The following is a 17394-nucleotide window of genomic DNA, read 5'->3' as shown; positions in this document are numbered from 1 at the left end:
AGACAGGACTCTCACACCTGCTGGTGCACACCCTATTCCCAGTTCAGGTTCTTTCTTTCTGCTTGCTTATCATATAATCAGTTTCTATTCCTGGGAGTGGCTGTGACCTGCCATCATTGGTGTCTCACATGTAAATCCCCCAAATAAATCCATGACCCTTTTCTCTTGTCTCCTGATGTCATTCTTTGGTATGAGCTCACATCATGCGGAGGCTTTAAAGGCCCTTAATCTACATAACATGCAACTTCTTCACCATTCTTGACCTTCATAAATTTGAAGAGAGTTAGATCCTTGCTCTGGGCTAGGCTTTGGTTTAAGGTCTGGTTTTATCATCTACCCAGAGCAGTCAAACTCTCTCCATATCAGCAATAAGATTGTTCTGCTAACTTACTATTTGTGTGTTCACTGGATTAGCACCTGTAATTTTTTTCAAACATTTTTCCTTTCCACTCACAACTTAGCTCACTTTTTGGCACAAGAGAGACTTACCTCTTAGCCTGTCTCGGCTTTTGACACGTCTTCCTCACTGAGCTTCATTACTTCTAGCTTTTCATTTAAAGGGAGAGATATGGTGAGTCTTCCTTTCACTTGAACACTTTTAGGCCATTAGCAGAGTTATTAATTAGCCTAATCAGGGCATAGGGAGGCTTGAGGAGAGGGAGAGAGAGAGGGGAATGGCTGATGGGTAGAGTAGTTAGAACACCCAGAACTTTTATCAGTTCTGTCTGCCATCTTATATAGGTGTGTTTTGTGGAACCCCCAAACAGTTATAATAGTAACAAGATTATTAATCACGGATCACAATAGGAGATACAATAATAATAATAATAATAAATTTTGAACTCTTGTGAGCATTAACAAACTGTAACCCAGGGTCCCAAAGTGAGCACATGATGTTGGAAAAATGGTGTCAAAAGACTTGTTCAAAGCAGGGTTCTCACAAACTTGCAATTTGTGGAAAAAACAGTATCAGTGAAGTGTGAGGAAGTTAACTGCTATAAAATGAGGTATACCAGAATTTATTAAGGTTTAACTTTTGGCCCAGATCTTTACTCCATATTATGGCTGATATAGTCTGTTTCTCTTCAGTTTAGAATGTCAGCATCAGTGCTTTTTGAAATCAGAAGTACATGAAATAACAAAGTTATATATAACATATGATTCAAGCTACCTTTTACCTAATTCTACTATAAAATACAGATGATGCTTAATAATTTTCAAGCAGAAAATAGGTATCCCCGATGTCTCTCTGCCTCTTACATACTTTTCTATGCACTAGCACATTCTGTTGGATTTAATTTCAAAATGTGACCGCCATCTGCCCACTTTTTGCCTCCATTGCTACCGCCCTGACTCACGACACCATCATTTCTCACCCAGTATGCAACAGATTTCAGCTGGTGCCTGTGTTCCTAGCCCTTCCCTCTCCATAACATATTGACCAAGGTGATCCTTTGAAAATATGTCAGGCTTGTCACTTCTCTGTTTTAATCTTATAGTGGTGACTCACTTGTAATATAGCTAAAGTTTTACAAATTCCTTCATTACTCCGCGGATCCTGCTGGTATTTATCCGTTGTCTTGTACTAACATTCTTCCCTTTCCCCACCCCCTTTTCAGCCATAATCGCCTTCTTGCAATGCTGCATTTTTTCCAGACACACTCTGTTCTTTTTGCATGGAAGACTTTTCCTTCTGTATCCTCCGAGCCAGCCCCCCTCTCTTTGAAGTTTCCACTACTATATCATCTTCTCAGTGATGCCAACCCTAATGATCTTTGTTTAAAATCACAAATTGTCTAAAAATCTTCCCTGTACTCACACACTAAATTCTACTCTCCCAGCTCTTTTTCCCACTTAGCACCTTCTGACATCTTTTACAATTGACCTGTTTGTTATTATTAATTGTCTGCCTCTCCTCCATAGATGATAAACTTCGTAAAGACAGTTTTGTTTCCCGTATGCCTAAAATATGTTTATGGCAAGTGTTCCATAAATGTTTATGAAATAAATGCTTATTCTCAGTTGAATGCAAATGTCTTTTCCATTAATATGAACACAATTCCAAGTTTGTGATGTTGCTCTGTTGGTACAGAATTAGATACTACCCTACCCCTGGACACACCAATGACATACTAACATTTAGTGCAGTTTTAAATATTATGCTGAGAGTACATGTATAGGAAGGAGATCAGGGTCTTATTTTAATGATCAGCTAAAACTCTATACAAACTACCACAGTAAACTATGTTGTGAACAAAATTAAGATTTGTACAACATTAGGAGTAGGAACTTGATCATAACTTGCATATTACAACTTATTTAGCAAATTCACTAAGCACCAGGAGCCAGGTTTTGGCCTCCAACATTAATGGAATTTATATTCCAAAGGAATTTTCTGAGAAGATCCAGTAGAAGCAGCAATAGAAAGAGATTAGGGAGGCCACGGTGGCTTACACCTATAATCCCAGCACTCTGGGAGGCCTAAGGGAGTGGATTGCTTGAGTTCAGGAGTTTGTGAGACTAGCCTAACCAAGAACAAGACCCAGTGTCTACTAATAATAGAAAAATTAGCTGGGCATTATAGCAGGCACCTGTAGTCCCAGCTATTCAGGAGGCTGAGGCAGAGGCATTGCTTGAACCCAGGAGTTTGTGGTTGCTGTGAGAGGTGGACTGATACCATGGCACTCTAGCCTAGGCACAGAGTGAGACCCTGTCTCAAAAAAAAAAAAAAAAAAAGGAAAAGAAAAGAAAGAAAGAGATTAGGCTAAAAAGATAAAAATTCAGAAAAATAGCTATTGAAAACTATATATCAAAGCTATTCAAGTATCTTAGAAAATTTCCCTACTCATTGAAGTATATTTAATTTTATTATCCATTGAAAGAAACAAAGTGGCAGGCAAGGAAAGGTCAATTGTCCCATAAATTAGATTTTTAGGTTGAGTACAACTTCAAAGTCTAGAATGGATACATCATTAATGCTTTGGCAACTAAAAGGCATTGTGTAGGGGGAGAAGTCTTTCATCGTCTCCACGCTGCACCCATTCTGTATGCGTCCATACACCTAGTAAGTGGAATGATTATAGAATTATAATAATAAAAATAACATTCCAAAAATAATAGTAACAGCAGTAATAATAATGTGATTGACAAACATCTATGGATTCTTTTATCTAGAAAAAGAGTAAATTATATTATTATTGTCTAATTTTGCCAGCTTTATAATATTCTTTATGGTCATTTTTTATGACCATCTCTATCATCTTCACTGTGACTTCATTCAGAGTTTTACTTTTTTTTTAAATTAAATCATAAACACATAGATAATGTATACATTAATGCACTTATGGGGTAAATTGTGCTGATTTCATATAGAACTGAGAATGCTTACATAACACTGGTTAATATATACTTCATCTCATTTACTTAATTATTGTGTTAAGACATTTAGAGTCCCTGGAGTTTTCCAGGTATAAAATCATATCATTTGCAAAGAAAGAAAGTTTGATCTCCTCTGACTCTATTTGTATACCCTTGATCACCTTCTCTCGCCTGATTGCTATGGGTAAGACTTCCATTACAAAGTTAAAAAGCAGTGGAGACAATGGGCAACCTTGCCTGGATCCTGATCTGAGTGGAAATGTTTTCAATTTTACTCCATTCAATATGATATTGGCTGTGGGTTTGCTGTAGATGCCCTCTATCAGTTTAAGAAAAGTCCCCTCTGTACCTATTTTCTGAAATGTTCTGATGATGAAAGGATGCCGAATATTGTCAAAAGCTTTTTCTGCATCTATTGAGAGAATCATATGGTCTCTGTTTTTTAGTTTGCTTATGTGATGTATTATATTTACAGATTTACATGTATTGAACCAAACTTGAGACCCTGGGATAAAACCCTCTTGGTCATGGTGTATAATTCATTTGATGTGTTGCTAGATTCTGTTTGCTAGGACCTTATTGAATATTTTTGCATCTATGTTCATTAAAGATATTGGTCTATAGATTTTTTTTCTTGTTGGGTCTTTTCCTCGTTTGGGAATCAGGGTAATATTTGCTTCATAGAATGTGTTGGGAAGTATTCCTTCTTTTTCAATGTTTTGGAAAAGGTTAAGTAATATAGGTACTAGATCCTCTTTAAAGGTTTGGTAGAATTCTAATGTGAAGCCATCTGGTCCCAGACACTTCTCTTTTGGGAGATTTTATATAGTTGATTCTATTTCAGCACTTGATATAGGTTTGTTCAGCATTTCCAATTCTTTCTGATTAAGTCTAAAAAGTTGCCATGTTTTCAAGTATTGGTCAATTTTTTTCAGATTTTCATATTTCTGAGAATAAAGTTTTTTGTAGTATTCATTAAGGATTTTAAGAATTTCTGAGGTGTCTGCTGTTATTTTGCCTTTGTCATTTCTGATTTATGATATGATGGACTTTAATTTTCTATTTTTGGTTAGGTTGGCTAAAGGTTTATCAATTTTGTTGAATTTTTCAAAAAACCAATTTTTTGATTCATTGATCTTTTGAATAATTCTTTTGTTTTCAAGTTAATTTAATTCTACTCTAATTTTAGTTATTTCTTTTCTTCTGCTGGGGTTGGGGTTGGAATGTTCTTCCTTTTCCAGTTGCTTAAGATGTCCCATCAAGTTATTGACTTCCTCTCTTTCCATTCTCTTGAAGAAGGCTTGCAATGCTATAAATTTTCCTCTTAGGACAGCCTTCACAGTATCCCACAGGTTCTGATAATTTGTGCCTTCATTATTGTTTTGTTTCAAAAATTTGGCAATTTCCTTCTTAATGTCATCTATGACCCAGTTATCATTCAACATAAGGATATTTAGTTTTTAATGTCTTTGTGTGAGTATGCAGATACCTGTTATTGGTGAGTTCAACTTTTATTGGGTGATGATCCAAGAAAATACAAGGAATAATTTCTATACTTTTAAATTTTTTGAGGTTAGCTTCGTGACCTAAGATGTGATCAATTTTGGAGGATGTTCCATGTGCTTATGAGAAAAATGTGTATTCAGTTTTGTTAGGATGAAATGTTCTATAGATGTCTGTTAAATTTAGTTGTTGTATGATGAAGTTTAAGTCCAAAATTTATTTACTTAGTTTCTTATTGGTGGATCTATCCAACACTGACAAAGGGGTGTTAAAATCTTCAATTATTATGGTGCTGGAAGATATTAAATTGCTCACATCCGTTAGGGTCTTCCTTATAAATTGAGGATCATTCTGGTTGGGTACATAAATGTTAATAATTGACATCTCATCATGTTGAGTGTTTCCCTTAACAAATATGAATGAAGGGTCCATCCTTGTCTTTCCTTACTTTTGTTGGTTTAAAGGTTAGTGTTTCTGAAAATAAAATTGCCACCCCTGTTTTTTTCTGATTTCTGTTTGCCTGGATTACAGATGCCCATCCCTTTACCCTGAGTCTATATTTATCCATTAAGGTAAGATCAGATTCTTATATGCAACAGATATCTGGCCTGAATTTTTGTACTCAGTCAGCCAACCTCTGCTTCTTAAGAGGATAGTTTAAGCCGTTCACATTAATTAAGAGTATTGATAAGCCTGATAGTATTTTGGGTGTCAAGTTTTTTGAAAGTCCAGTTGACATTTTGAATATTTTCACCACTGTGGAAATTAGGTTTTGGTCAAGAATTTCAGAGTAAGTTTACATTGGTGGTAGAATATTGTGCTGGACATTATGGAGGATGGGTCTGAGGACATCTGGAAGAGCTGGTTTGGTTATGGCAAATTTGTTCAATGTGTGTATATCACTAAAGTATTTAATTTCTCTGTCATAAATGAAACTCAATTTATCTGGATACAGGATCCTGGCCTGAAAGTTGTTTTGTTTTAGGAGATTGAAGGTCAATGACCATCCTCTTCTGGCATGAAAAGTTTCGACAGAGAGATCTGCAGTCATTCTAATATTCTTCCCCTTGTAGGTTATGATTTTCTTACATCTGGCTGCTTACAGGATTTTCTTCTTCATACTAACTTTGGCAAAGTTAATTATGATATATCTAGAAGATATTTTATTTGGGTTGAGTCATGCTGAGGTTCTGAAACTGTCTGCTCTCTGAATTTCAGCATTTCTTGCCATGCTTGGGAGGTTCTCCTCAATTATTTCTTGGAGTAGAGTATCTATGCCTTCTGGACCATCCTCTTCTTCAGGGATTCCTATGAGGCGAATGTTTGCTCTTTTGGAGTAGTCCCACAATTCTGTCAGGGAATGATCCATTTTTGCTCTCCACTTCTCTTCCTCTTTGAGCATTTTAGAGCATTCAAAAGTTTTGCCTTCAATGTCAGAGACTCTTTCTTCTGCCTGCTCCTGTTACTGAGGGATTCTACTTGTATTTCTCAGATCTTTGAGGGCTGCAAGTTCTTGCCTCAATGTGTCAAAATCATTATTGATTTTGTCTATGAATTCATGGAATTCTTTTTTTCTTTTGCAGTTTTTGGCCGGTGCCAGGTTTGAACCCACCACCTCCAGTATATGGGGCTGGCACCCTACTCCTTTGAGCCACAGGCACAGCCCTATTCACTGAATTCTTGAGACAACTTTTGAATTGCTCCTTGAATTTCTAATTCCATCTTTACCTCCATTCTGTTAATCTTATTTGCAATCCAAATTCTGAATTTGATTTCTGACATCTCAGTCATTTGTTTATGAATGGAATCTTCTGTTGTATCTCCTTTGTCATTCCTTTGGGGAGTTGATCTACTCTGATTGTTCATGTTGCCAGAGTTTTTCTATTGATTCCACCCCATGATTATTTTTTACTGTTTGACTAGAGAAGCTAGAAATGTGAAATTGAATTCAGGTCTTCTGGAGTTATATAATTAACCAGCCTTTTACCAAAGAACTAGGACTGGTGATTGTGGCTTTTCCCTTAGAGCTTTACAAAGTTCACATTCAAAACTATAGCCTGAAACTCTGGGGACCTGCTTGGTGTGGTGGGGCTAGATGGTGTTGACTGGTATTCAGCTAGTCTCTGTCCAATCCTAGTGAATCAGTGGCTTGCTTTGGGCTGAAATCTTAGCTGTGGAGATATATAAGCAACTAAAACACCCCCCTGCTGGCAATAAATGGAAGGGTAGAATCCCACACTCCCACAACACAACCAGGGTACAACCTTGGTAGGTCCCCAGGTGATTGGCCCAGGTCAAGAGTTCCAAACCAATTGTCCCAGTCAACACAAACACAGATCAGGTGAGAGAGTTCAAAAGGTCTTCAGCTTCTAGACAGTGGGGGTCCATTGGCAGCTCAATTTGACCCCAGGGGGAGGGACCATGGAGCTGCCACCACTGTCAAGGGTGGTGCCAGTCTAGGGTACTGCTATGTGCAGATTGCAAGAGACAGAGGGGAGCTGGAGGGTGTTACCACCAGCCAAAACAGTCACAGGAGCCAGGCAGGGAACCAGAGGATGGAGCCACTCACCCCCAGGGCTTGGCCGCAGGAGCCAGATGGGAAGCTGGAGGCAGAGTTGCTGGCCTCTGGGGCCTCATAGTAGCAGGAGCCAAAGGGTGGAGTCACTGGTCCCAGGGAACAAGTGGAAGGAGCCAAGCAGGAGAGTCAACAGCTTCTGTGGGAGGGATGCTATAGGAGCCGGGCAAGAGTTAAGCAGCCACAGGAGCTGAGTGGGAGTCACCTGCATGGGCCGCAGGTTGCAGTAGCCAGGAGGGGAGCCAGAGGGCAGAGTTGCTGGCCATGGGTTACACAGGTCACAGGAGCCAGGTGGGAGTCACCAGCTGTGGATAGTGGGTTGCAAGTTCTGAGCAGGAGTTGCCAGCCATGGCTGTGAGTCTCAGGAGCCACATGGGGAGCTGGAGGGTGGAGTCTCTAGCTGTGGGCCACAAGGGTGATAGGGGCTGGCCTTAGGCCATGTGGGTCTCAGAAGCATGAGGGCAGAGTTGCCAACCATGGGCCAAATGGGTCACAGGAACTGGGCAGAAGTCACAGGCCATGTGATGCAGGTCACAGGAGCTGGGTAGGAGTCACCACCACAGCTTCTGGTAGCAGGAGCCCAGCAGGGAGCCAAGCCACCCACTGAGGGCTGCTGAGCTATGCTCTTTCCAACATGGGGCAAGTCTCTCCCCTCCTTGTGACTCCCCACCTCTATTAAGGTTGTATTTTCAGCACAACTGCCACACAGCTCATGAGATGCCCCAACCTGGCAATAATCTGCCAAACGCTCCTGATTTTGCAGGGGGTAGTCTTCCAGACCACTGAGAGAGAGGGAAGGGGTGGATTGGGAGTCCAGGAAGGTAAGAAGAACATTAGATCAACTTTTGGCCCAGGCAAGAGACTGTCTAGTCCTGCAGCGGTATCTCTCCATGAAGGGAGTCCCGGCCCTCAGTCATTCTCTCCCCTTTGGTGAAACAAAAGGTCCTCTGTTCTCTACTCGCCTCAAGCTGGTCTCCTGAGGAGGTGGGAGGGGAAGGATTCCCGTCCTGTTTGGGATGGGTTTTGTACCTGAAATTCGTTTCCTTAGAGTCCCACCTTGTCACAGCAGGGGTGATGCGATCACATCTTGTGATGTGATCACAAGATCACAGCTCCCGATCTTACACTTTATTGGGTTATTTCTGGCCATTATTTCTCCCTCTGGATGGATCCTCTGCCAAAAGCTGGCTTCAGTCAGCCATCTTGCCTCCCTCCCTCCAGAGTTTTACTTTTTAACTATTTAAGTATATATACATTTTTTTTTACCACCCTGGATATCCATTTTATTATCCATCAATTTTCACATGTATGTACCATTATATATAGTTTTTCTAATTTACCAACTATTTTATCTATTTACATCTACCTATGTACATTCTACATATATTATATATTCTAGATATTACCAATCAAGCCATCATGCAAATATTTATCTCCATTTTAGCCACTTATATATAAAATCTCAAAGTTTAAAGGTCATCTAAGTCTAATTCTTTCAGTTTACAAATGAAGGAAGAACTATACAGTGTTAAACAATTTACCTAAAATTACCTATTTACTAAAAAAACAGGTTTGAAAACAAGAAAATACATTAGCTGTTTTTGGTGTACTGTGGATCTTGTATAACAGATCTCACCATACATAGAGCATAGAAAATCAGGCATAAATTTAACGGCACCGGATATATTTCATTCAAACCATCTAAGCCACTTAGGAGTTAGGGGTTTGTTTTTTTTTCCCAGACTTTCTTGCCCTTTTCAAGAATATTTGTTCTGCATATTGTAAGCTAGCACAAAGCCACACTACAATTTTGCAAGAATAATTGATTGTAGAGATACTCACCATTCCTATAGCAAGAACAGTAGATTTCAAAACAACTTAATATGCAAAATCATTAGTTTACCCTACCTTCTTTATCCTTCCCTTAACATTTGAATGCATTTCAAGAGGCCCTTGAAGATGTTTTCCTCAATGACAAGTATTCTTCAAACACGTCTTAAAAGAGCAATTGATACTCATTGCTCAAAATCAGAATTATTTAACCTTTCTATGATGAATCCAATTCTCCTTCAAACCTGCTTTTTATTTATAAAATGCTAGAATAGCATAACACTTTGCCAATGCAAATTTGAAATGAAGTTATCTTGCAAAATGTAGGAATAAGCAGCAGATAAATGCACATTGCCATATTCTCGAATGAAAATATATATGCACACAGTCTCTGTATATCACATAAATCAGCTGATAAATATACAAGATGAAAAAAAATGTGATTGCCAGCTCCAATGCATGGCAAATTTGTATAGTCACTTGATTCCTGGCAAGAAACAACACATGTTTAACTTTTAGACAAATATCTCAAATTAATGGCTAGGTCCTATGTAAATAAGAGAAAAGAATTTCATGATTTAGAACAATTTGAGGATAATGGAAATAAAGTTTTTGGTAGCAGGAGACCCACTTTCCAGCTTTGACTCTGCAAACCAATTAGCCAGATTACAGATAACTCATTCATTTACTTATTCAGGGTATTTTCTTTTCATATGTTTATACCTATGTGTCAGGTGCTACACGTGTGCTGGCAGTATAGTAGGAAATGTATGTGCAAAGGCTTTGTCTATAGTCCCAGTAAGCTGTTCAGATTTTAAACTAAGATAGGAAATTGTTGGAACTTTGGAGTATTATAGATATAAGAGTGAAGCCATTCTAAACCCACTTTCACAAGCATTACCTTCTTAGAACATGTGAAAAAAGGAGAGTAGTGATTATCACACACATTTGCTTTCAAAGGAATTGAAATTCACTGAGATAGAATACCCAGTTTATGGATACACACTGACAAATGAAAGAGCCCAAACTTGAAAACAGTGTATTGGTTCTTTCACTACAACATGGCTGCATTTCAGTAGGCAACCGTGGATACATTTAATCAGCCACCTTTTGGATTAAGCCTTGTGTATAATTGGCCTCATAAATGTGTAAAAATGTTTTACAGTCCAATCTTTGAACACTGAATGGACATAGTGTTACTGGCTCAGAGATGCCTCTATCCTAGTGCATAGATTTATACTTAAAATATTCTTCCTTTTGTTATGTTCTTCAACCATAAAGAAATATTAGAACTATCTTTAATCTTCCATATCTCTAGTTACCTAGTCATTGTGATCTTATCGCCCATGTATCTCTGGAATTCATTCCCTCCTATTATAGACTCTATGTAGTTAATTTTCAGATTATTAAACAGATTTCACCTATTTTTGCCTGTCCCTGGTATCCTGTTCCTGTCATTTACAAAACTCTAGTCCTTTGTAGCTTTCATATATTCTGGATCTCTGGGAATTTAGTTAGGAAGAAGATATTCAAGAAATTCACAAGGAGCCGGGGTATAGGTGCAAAGAACTAGATTCAATGTACTATAGAAAATGTACTTAAAATGCAGGGTAAGGAAGTATCACTTAAAAATGACTAAGCTCTTGGCCAGAGTAATGCAAGTTTCACAGAAAGGTAACATTTGAATTGGCTTTTGAAGAATGAAGCTGGAATGAATTCAGTCTTTGCCGTATCTAATTTTTTCTCTCCACCTGGGACAGTACCAGCAGCTGCTGGAGCTGGTTTAGCTCTGGGGAACTCCTGTCTCTGTCTCCCCAAAGTAGACACAGATCCTACAATTAGACTGAGTTGAGGAGAAGGAAATGCATTTGGAAAGTGTCCAGATGCCAGGCCTTTGGTTGAGCAAGTTCCCTGGCACACATGCCAAAACCCTGACTCCACCCATTTGGAGAAGGTTTTCAGATGTTCCTCTTGGTTTGGTTTGTTTTGAGATGCTTGTTGGGGTGGAAGTCACAAAGTTAAATGGAACTAGGGAAGCCAGTTTGAATTTGGAGCTCATTTGTGGTTCCCAGGGCATGGCAGGGTGAGGGGACAACTAGGTTTCCATGTGGGAGAGTTTGTCTTCAGCTCTTCATGGCATTGAGGGCCCCGTCTGAGGTGCCAATTGAGGTGGTAGGGTGGCATTTGTCCTCTTTGGATTCCCATTTGTTTGACAGGTGCTGGCATTTTTGTGTTGAGGATCCCCTCGTTTGTTATTTGGAAGTTTTGTTGCAACATAAGAAAGCTCCATCTAAAGTCCCTTAGGAAAAAAATTTAGAAAGAGAATGATGGTAGGCCATGACATTTTAGATTGTTTGTGCTGGGAATTCCCTACATTGTATGTCTTTGTGAATGTTTGATCCATTTGTCTGGTGAGTTTTTGTATTGTGATACAACTTGTATGGAGTGTGGGGAAAACTGGTGGTTGGTCCGGCTTGCATGGAGTATGAGGAAATGTGGCAGTTGCCTAATTTTGTTGAATGGGGATTCTTTTTCACAGTGTATGTAATTGTCTGCTTTGCTGGGGATTGGATGGTGATGAGGGGATGGCTTTGTACCTGAGTTTTCTGTTCTGATCCACTGCAGTAAATTCACACCTATTGGATACAGCTTACGCTATCTGGGTGAAGAGCACACTTACAACTTTGACTCAATCTGTGCAAAAGCAAAGCATGTAAACAAAACATGTGTACTGCCTAATATTCTGAAATTTAAAAAAAACTGGGGGGGAGTAGGACAAAAATATGAAAGTTATTATTAAATCACTGAAGCTAGATGACCTTGGGATGTTCGCCATTCAGCAATAATAATACTTGTTAACACTTCAAGTGATTTTGACTATATCTTAAATTTTCATAACCATTTGTCTCTACTTAGGTCATTTCTTCTGGTGAAAATCTTGGCTTATTCTACTCAGTTATCTTCTCCTCTTCTAACGTTTAGTTATTATGTTTATTGTGGCTGTCCCTGCAGTGCTGGGAACTACAGGAAAGTAGGGCCTGCACGTGGGTACAAGCTGCTTGTATCTCCAATTTTTTGTTCTGAGCAAAGGGCCCTGAGCTTCCCCATGATTGAGTGAACCTGTAAGTGCCGTGTAGGTGTTTAGGTGCCGTTTGCTGGATTGAATTGATAGGCCACCGAAGCAACCAACTCCCTGCAGGTCTTTATTGTTAAATGTCACTTCAGACTTAGACAGCAATGATGAATCATAGCTTCTGGAAGACCATATTTAAAATAAGCATCTGTTGCCTGGGAACAGAGCAAGTCCCACTGGCAGAGTTCTTGGATTATTTTATCAAATTAGCTCTTATCAGCAAGAAACCCCTATGACGATGGGATAAAATAAAAAAGAGGCAAAACGAAGAGGAGATCATGATGATCAGGATGGTCATTTTAACAAAATGTTACCATTTCCATACATCTCTTCCCAGTCGCATTTTATCCATGTGACAGATATTGCTGCTGTTACCGTCCCCATATCTGACTGAAATGACAGAAATGAAAAGGCAGGACTCAGTAACAACTGCCTTCTTGCCCGTTTCCTTCCTTTGGAGTGGATTATTGCTTTTTAACTGATTCTCTTAACTCACAAATCATAATCCTGTTCTAGATCAAATTTTATATCAAGATGAAGACCTGTCTTACATAGGGCTGAGGCACTCTCTATATTCATAAAAAACCCTTCTCTCATCAAATCTTCCCTTTTGCCTAAACATTCACATAATTAAATGAACATAGCTTTAAAAATTATTGTATAGTTAGTTTTAAATTTATTCTCTTTAGGTATGTATGTCAATCACACACAACTGTATATCTGCACACAAATCCCCTTTAATAAATAGATTTGAATATGAGCTTCAAATTTAAGGACTAAAGACTAATTCTAAGTACTTGACATACTTGTGTCTACTTTTTTTTTATTTTTTAACTTTTACTATACATGTGTTTACTAGGTGTCCACTTTTTGCCTTCACAAAATCAAAAAGGCTTAAAATTTAACAACAATAACAATGTTTAAGATAAGGCCTAGAAACAAAAACCTCATAAAGAATGAATGAAGATAAATACATTCAGAAAAGAAATCAGACTGTCACTGCAACAAAGAATTAAGCAATAATAATAATAGTAATGCAAAGAAAGTAACATTTGCATTGTCAAACAAGAGTATGTCTACCATAGAATGCTTTGACTCTACTTTTGTTTTTTAATTTAAATTCTAGTTAATAAAGAAAAGCTCCAGAATGTTTCTTAAGGCAACGTGTAATATTTTTCTCCTTCTCTGCTCTCAGAGAGGAGCATAGATAAATGAGTTTTCATGGAAAAGAATAAATTTCTATTAGAGCTGTAACTATAAAAGGGATCATGAGTCAAAGGGAGACTCCATTATCAAAAAAAGAAGTGCTCAGAAGAAAAACTATTGCCCCTCTTTTTTTTTACTAAAAGCTAAAATGAAATTACCTATAAATATTGTGTCAAAGTTCTATGGAGGAAGTAGAGCCATTAGGAGTCGTGTGGAACGAGGGTGTTACTGTGGGTTTGGCTGTTAACAGCTGTGACAGGAGCTGAGAAGTAAGGTTTAGAATGGAGCCGGGGAGGATCAGAGTAGGCTTGCTGGTTCCATAGGAATCTGGGAAGCCAGGCACGTCCATCTGATGGTGTGTGGCCATGATGGGGACCTGATAGGAAGGTCTATGGAAGGTTTTCACTTCTGCATCTTGTGATGAGCCAAGGGTTGTGGCTGATTAGCTGATTAGTCAGGGGAAAGGGAGGACATCCTGACACTCACCTGCACCTCGAGGTCCATCTCTCAGTGCTTTAACCACTTCAGAGAGGAGTGATTCTCACCTCACTTCTTCCTCCACCTCCTGTGCAAATTTTTATTTTAGTCAACTCTAACCTGGAAGCCTCCAGAAAATTAATCATACAAAAAAAGTTTCCCACTTAGCCAAGTTGACTAACAGAAAAAAAAAAATCACCAAGACTGAGTTCAAGTTCCTTTAAAGCCTCAGTGTATCAAAGTTATGACATGAATAGAATGTATGTTGTAGACAGATTCCGATTCCAAAATACTTTAAATGGAATATAATTGGTAAGGCCAGGAGAAGTTTTAAGTAAATAGTGTTTATAATTCATAATATTTAGTAAGCAGAGGAAGAATAATATCAACATGCTTATCTCAATATAACAAAAATCAATAGAAAATGAGACATTGTGGCTATAGAAAAACAATTGTCTGAGTCATATAATAAGCCTGCGTAGTCACATTGGACTAATCTTACCTGATCTTTCAATTTAGCTATAACCAAGGACCAGACTTCACCAGGGAGCACATTTCTGAATTTTCACCATGGAAACTAAAAACAAATGGTCCTTAAAATAGCCAGAATTGCGAGATGAGCCATCCAAAAGCAGTAAGTGACAACGTCGGTTCATTTGAGTTAATGCCATATCCTGAGCCATTTTTATTTTCTGATATCTTAGATAAATTAAAATGTTCTTCAATCATTAGAGCACTAAATGCAAAAACATGAAATGAACAGTTTGAATTAAGAAAATGAACAAGGAATCTCTCAAGAACAGTAAATATAAATGGGCTTCTAGAGAAGGGGAGCTTCAGACAGCTGGGCTGATGGTGAGGAAGGGCACTCATCACTCCTTCTTCCCATAAAAAGGGAACGAGTATGGCAATAAACCTCGACTATACAACACTACCTATGGGAGACTTTGTCAAATTTGAACTGTCGTATAACACCATTATTAAAAGTAGACTGGGCACAGTCTCTCAAGCCTATGATCTCAGCTCTTTGGGAGGTTGAGGTGGGAAGTTCACTTGAGCCGAAGGGTTCAAGACCAACTTAGGCAACATAAGCCAAGGCTTTCCAAATTTAAAAGAAAACATAGCGGGACATGATGGCGTGCACTTGTAATCCCAGCTACTCAGAAGGCTAAAGCAGGAGGACTGCTATGTCTAGGAGTTTGTGGTGAGTTATTATTGGGCCACTGCCCTTCAGCCTACATGAAATAACAGGACCCTGTCTCTTAAAAAAAAGCCTGTGGTTTGGGCAGTGCCTGTAGCTCAAAGAAGTAGGGCACTGGCCCCATATACTGGAGGTGACAGGTTCAAACGCAGCCCTGGCCAAAAACTGCAAAAAAAAACCACCTGTGGTTTACATGGTCATGATTCCCAGCTCTCATCTTCAACCAATGCTTTGACAAAGTATGTTGGCCATGTGTGGATGAAATGACATTCCTATGCCCCTCTTACTGTTATTAAATCTACCATGGATCCACGTGACTGTTACGAATTCTACCATTAATATATTTGCAAGATTTGTCTCTAGCTTATCTCTCCAGCCTCACATGTTCTCTCAGTCACAATAAAGTCTCTACAACTTTTTACGCATGCCGTCTACATCTGGTCTCTGGGCTGTGGTGCCTGTTGTCTCAGGGTTCTTACCAATACTGCCTTTAGGATTCAAATGCCGCCTTCCATGAAACAGTTTTTAATCCTTTAAGCAAAACAAGATCTCTAATTCATAAATCAGATTATTTGAGCCATTGCTAAGATACCTTTTTCATATCTATCTCTTTAAAAATTATTTTTAGGTTGTTTTTAACTTCTACTAAGCAATTTTATTAATAATGGTGGGGTAGTGTCTTAAGCATCCCTCCTCCATGCTGAGAACGTGGTATATGTATACAAATGGCACTCATACAAAGAATGAAACTGGGGTTGGTGATCTGATCTTAGTTCATTGTTATTTGATCTCTGGCTGTGAATTGGGCTTAGTGTATGAAAAAAAATAAATTTATGGTCAAATAGGCTAATGTCAAAATAGCTGTATCAGAATATTATGTGAGCAACCTATACCCATTGCAATATGCCTCTCCATTAAAATGAGATCTTCCAAAATCTGGAAACTGCATCGTTCTTTATGTCTGTCTCCAACATTTAGGATGATGACTATTTCAGTTTATTCAATGAATAGTTTTACCTAGAACAAGTAACAAGGTAGGATTGAGTAAATACTTGAAAAAAGATACATTGACAATGCGGCACTGGGAGTTGAGTTAAGGAGGAAGAGCTAGGGGAGGCACAGGAACTTTTTTTTAGGAGATAATTTGGCTAAGTTGTTGATGTGGACAATATGATTGCTGTGTTCACTTAATAAGCTGTTTAATAAAGTAGATGATTAGCAACATAATACAGAGCCCGCCTGAACATCTCAAACATCTCTAAAATGATCCCTTTAAATTATCTACAGATGAAAAGAGAAAAGACAGAGATACAGAGGTGGAGGGCAGGGGAGAGGAAGGGACAAAGAGGACAGAGAAAGGCAGGCGGGGAAAGGAGAGAAGGGAAGGGAGAAGAGGGAGGAGAGAGAAGGGTGAAGAAAGCAAACAGGAAGAAGTATTTTTCCATAAAAAAGAGTATGAGTGAGCTAGACAAGGTAATATGTACATGATATGTTTAATTATTTTCTTTTAAATTTTGCTTCTAATTTTTGAATCTCAATTTCCAAGGGTTAATTATACTTCTCCATGCATGACACATGGCCTGTAGAATTAAAAAAAATTTTATATAATCATTTGACATTTGATATGATATTTTGAAATGTGTTTGTTTTCTGTACGCGTGTGTATTGCTAGATTTTATGAATGGTGTCTTATGCACGTGTCTCGTTTTGTTTCTTGCTTCTTCCTCAGGGCTGTGCTTTTGAGCCCTCCTGCTGCCGTTGTGTGTCCATCCAGTCTGCAGCTTCTATCTGCGGTGTAGGGTTTGTTCACGTGCGTGGTTCTGTCATATGTTGCCCATCCACCTGTCCATTCCCCCGGCAGTGAAGGACACCCACACTACCTGTAATTCTTTGCCAACATAAACAACACTGCAAGGGACAACCTCAAGAGTTTCTCCTCATGAATCTGTTTTAGACTTTGAGGTATATATTGAAACGTGGCTTGGCTGGATCCTAAGTATGATCTGAGAAGGTGCTGTCTTGTTGCTATCCAGAGTAGCAGCCCACACGCCCATCAGCAATGTGTACTTCCTGCTGTCTTTACAAGGGAGA

The sequence above is a fragment of the Otolemur garnettii genome, unplaced genomic scaffold, assembly GCF_000181295.1.
Source record: "Otolemur garnettii isolate 467f Iridium unplaced genomic scaffold, OtoGar3 scaffold00060, whole genome shotgun sequence".
In the NCBI taxonomy this organism is placed as follows: Eukaryota; Metazoa; Chordata; class Mammalia; order Primates; family Galagidae; genus Otolemur; species Otolemur garnettii.
Note: the sequence above shows the minus strand (reverse complement) of the source record.